The following is a 5,212-nucleotide window of genomic DNA, read 5'->3' as shown; positions in this document are numbered from 1 at the left end:
TGACATATATTTAATAACTAAAGATGGCATTAACAAGTGCAATTATAAAACAATTATGTAAATATTGATAAGCAACATCATTGCAATTATGCAAAACAGGTTTCACTTGGGTGCATGTAACTTACAAGAAGAACCTTAGGTTTACTTCTTTGGGATTTTAATGAAACTTTGCATGTTGGTAGAGTTGATGATCAAAACGATCCTGTTAAATGATTACGCCGGTATGAGAAGTGGTACAAATTAAGTAAAAATACCTTTAGTGTTTCCTATCAATATGTTACCATGGTCTGCAAATAAGGTAAGGGATTCTGAACTTTTATTTTGCTAAATTTGAATCTCGAGTTGTTAATTTAAAATGCAAGCATCGGCTTATTTCTGCGTGTTTATCCTTTACTCATACTTTTAATTGCTACATTTTCGTCTTTAATTAAAAAATCTACGTTTCCATTCTATGTACACAATATATTCCAACTCTGGCAATTTCAGCAAAATCGCGAACTCTGAAACGGTTCATACAACGTACATAAATTTTAATTGTGTATCTAATTTTATAAAGAGAGGAAATTTTTATCTGCTATCCTCGTTCATGGAACTGTTGTAGGTATTGGTGGGATTATAATTGAACTAATTAATGAAAACGAAGCCAAAGAGCGTACTTAATTAGAAACAACGAGAAGACCTCTTTTATACTTGGCTTGCACAAGCCGCGCATTGTATTAGATTCTGATGTAACTGCCTTTACTTGCGAAATATCGGAGTCAGGAATGCTCAATGTAGGCGGATGAGGAATTAATAGACATATTTTTGATGATTGAAGTGCTTTGTCTTTTGAAGGATTAGGAAATCCGTCATAATTGATTTCAACATAGAATTAAATTAAACTAGGAGTAAGTCGCATGTACTATCCGATAAATATAAATAATTGCTTCAATGAATACATCTTTGAATTGTATATGATCGACCTTTCTAAAAGTCTACGTATTTACTTGTCTAAGTATCTACTTGTCTACTTTTACCTTTCCGTACCTGCTTATATGTCTGCTAGTTTACCTGTCTACTTGTCTACTTTTTACCTTTCTACTTGTCTATCTATATACTTTTCCACCTATCTACATGTTTGCCGACCTGTCTCGTTGTCAACCGGTCTACTTATCTATCTGTTTATGTTCTTATTCGTCTACTTGTCTACCTGTCTATCAGTCATGTATGTATCAATATTTCTACATATATTTGAATCGATAATAATAAATTATTTTGATCAAATTTAAACAACCAAATGGTAATTCTATACCTTTTTTGTACTTCCAAAATCGCTGGACCTGCCTTCGCGAAAATATAATCAATTTTTCTCTCCGACAATACAAGTGAAATGTTGTTTGAATCTTTTGAATCGGATACTCCTTTCTCTGAAAAACTGAAGTGCCGTTTTTGGCACATTTTAGTCCGTATCTTCGAAATAACGGGACCTGGCTTTGACTAAACTAATCAGCACGTCTCCAGTTCAATACAAATTTAATGCTTCATGAATCATTCAAATTGGCTGCTCCATGCTCCCAAAATCGTGAAAGAAAAATTGGTTTCAAACAAACATACACACGCATGCATCTATTTTTGTAAGGTATTCAGGAATCTTTGAAACGTATCCACAATTTTTTTGCTGGAGCTCATTGTCTAATAATTACCATACAATACTATAGGCCTATGGAAAGTGATTCAATTATACAATCAATAAAGTTTTGTATAATCAATGACAAGTGAGAAATTTACTTGGATATATTTTACATGTTTTTTTGGACTATTATAAGACAGTTTGAATAACACTGACTCTAGGTAATTAAGATATCTCGTTGAGCAGAAAATACCTAAATCGTGTTTTTACATCAAATAAAAAACTGCTGTATGAAAATGTTATGATCATATTATTAATCATCTTATTTCTGAATTATGATCCTGTTAAAGAGATTTATTCGCTGATCTTCTTTAGTATTATGTACGATTTAATGGGCAATTTGAAAGCTTCTGTGTTATTAAATAAAAATTATAGCCTTGCAATTTAATTTCATAATGGGAATATACTTTTACCCTTTGAGGGTAATGAAATATTTTTAATATTTATGGGTAATAAAAAATATTGATATTATAAAATTGAATTGTTGTGGATTTTGGATGTGTTTATTTTTCCCTGTTAAAAGTTGCAATTTCTATATTTCGTTCCATGTTTTGGTACAAACTTTTTGCTTACAAACTTCTTTCCCCGGTAAACTTATTTGACCTGGGCTGTCGTGCCTTTGACCCGACTTAAAATAGAAGCGCTTTTTATTAACACGTGTCCCGAGAAACTCCCTCTGAATAAATATACAACTTGATACAGGTGCTGAATATTTTATAATTATTAAAATAGATGGAAAAGTAGGAAATAGATAGAGGAGCAGGTAATGGGTAAATATTACCAGTTTATAAAGGAATTGTAATTGATCAAGTTGCTTATCGATATTTCTTCTAATAAAAATAAAACTTGATACAGGTGTTAAATATTTTATAATTAATAAAATAGATGGTAAAGTAAAATATAGATAGTGAAATAGGAAAATCTCTATATTTTTTAATAACTATTTTCCAAAAAAATTCTTAATAATTTAATAATTAATACTAATTTTTCCTATTATTAAATATTATATTTCTTTTCCAGGGTTACCTAGTGAGGTTCGCAATTCGAACAAAAATTGCTCTCATATGCAATTGATCCAAGGCGGCTGTGGAATTGTTGAAAGAAAGTGTGTGTGTGAATTTAGACCTTCTCTATTGTGTACAGATGACCCTACGAGATGGTACTACAGGGACAACAAGGTAAAAAAATTAAATTTATATATTAACTAAATATAGACACCAAAATTGGGTTTATATCAGAGGCCATTGGCGTCACGATAGAGATGGCAAAAAAGAAAAACAAATGACCTTCCACCGACTTCAACTTACAAATCAAAGACCAGAATTCTAATAAAATTCCCTTTTCCGTATATTCTGAAACAATATTTTCATTACCCTAATATCGTCGTATTTTTTATCCTTGTGCAAATATTCCGAATCGTACAATTTTACAAAAGCTTTCGATATCAAGTATCACTTCGGCCACTCGTATAAAAATTATTCAGATTTTCCTCGTCGGCCGGTTATTTTCTAAGGTTTATTTTTCATTTCCTTGGCGTATTTTTTATTGTAAGTAAGCATTATAAATGAGACGGCATATATAAGACGTATATAATAACCTCTACGGATTCCAAAAGACTTGAAGAAATGAAAGCTAAAATTTCCTCAGAGCTTTGCGACTAAACCAAATTGAATTTCGTGTATGTAATTTAGATTTATAATGTGAACGATCGGTATCGTCCCTGAATTATGTTTTCAAAACTTGAATTCTCCATCTGGTTTTGGAAATAGAATATCTACCTATTATATGGTATTCTTACTTATTAAATAATATATTACTTTTTTGGAAATAAGTATTTTTTCTATTTATAAGCAAAATGTATGTTACGAAAGTAGCTCATTAAATTTTCAGCTAGAACTAGGAACAACTGTAAGGAAATTCAATATTAAACGACTCTGTGGGGTCGTTTTCTATATATAGATTTAGACTACCCCAAGGTAGAAGAAAGTGTGAGAGAAATAATTTAGAATGTATAATGTCTTGGAGAAAATAGTATTTTTAACATTTTATGAAGCTATAATAGAAATATTTCTACATACCCCAAAAAATCATGAATGCTCCCAAAACTGAATTTTTTAGTGTCAGTGTCAATTTATAAATTAGTTAGGACCGAAATTGTAGATTAATGTACGTCATTCAAAACATTTTTGGACATCAAATTACAAAAGTGTTTGCTACATAAAGTAAAAAAAAAGTGCGCGTAAAGTTCATACGCGATTGAAGTAAAACTTATTTGCTACTGTACAAGATGCCATTTAACACTCGTGAAGCACATATTTATTAGTGTCAACCATTATACACATTTATATAATAATAAATTATACATTTGTAATAGCATTAAAAATATGTATAATATTTAAAAACAATAATGTAATTTAAGTCATACTTCAGATATGACATGATCGGTTTGTCATTGTAATTAGCATTTAGAAATGAACCTTCATTAGAGAAATGAAGTAATTGCTGATTTATAAATTTTTTAATATTTGTTCACACAGTGAATTATGTTAAACAACGCCTAAACAAATATTGTTTTCATAATTTCACTCATCATGTAATTATGTTTAAAGAACTTCATGTAATTATAATTAACATACATTTATTAACTGCTTGTATTTTTTTTACTTTTTCGCTGCCGATATAATCTTATTCTTTGAGCAGCTGTAATATCTGTTTTGCTAAAAATATTTTCCATTTTAATAACTTCAAAGATTTATAGAAACTACGAATAATATAAATAATTTCTAATCAATAAACATATGTTTAGTACACGTCACAAATGATTAATTTGTTTTATCATTTTCAAGGAACAGGGTAAAATATTCTGCTACTTCAGGCATTTTTTCATTAACTCAATATTAGTTCTACGATGTAACTTTAAAATGTTTATTTATCTATGCCGATTTTCTTGATATCGGTACGCATACAACAATCTCTATTCACATGCACGACTACTAATCACAATCGATCCGTATAGAAATGATTTCATCGAGAGCGAATGGCGTAACGCATTTCCGTTGCGTTTGTACGGATTTACACCCTAGTTGCGCCTAAAGAAGATTTACTTCAATAAAAAAAACATAATTATGACAAGTGATATTTGATAAGAATTAAGCATAAAAATTACAATTGATTAGTGTACCCACTTAGGTTTTAGTACAGAATTTGTACTTTTTTAGTACCATATTTTATCTAATATTCTTGTTATTTGTAAACTCATTTACCCAGTACATTATATAAAAAACATCTAAGCCAGTGTTTGCTCGTTCGGCCGAGATGATTTGTGGTGTGTTATATGAAATAAGAATTTCGTGATTTATTATTTCAGGAGTGCCAGTATAATCTACAGGCAATAATTCAACAGGAGCTGGAAGCAGAAAATCAGGAGACTATATCAGGTCGGTGTAAATTGAGATTATATATCGTTTCATTTATTGAATAAAGTGCATATAGTGAGAGTACGTTATTTGAATTTATGTACTCACTCGCCGGGCGTAGATTTCT

This window comes from Ctenocephalides felis, unplaced genomic scaffold, assembly GCF_003426905.1.
Source record: "Ctenocephalides felis isolate EL2017-DRISC unplaced genomic scaffold, ASM342690v1 CF-g0.4_SCAFFOLD_03570, whole genome shotgun sequence".
Lineage (NCBI taxonomy): Eukaryota > Metazoa > Arthropoda > Insecta > Siphonaptera > Pulicidae > Ctenocephalides > Ctenocephalides felis.
The sequence above is the reverse complement of the archived record's forward strand: the minus strand, read 5'-3'. Positions refer to the sequence as shown.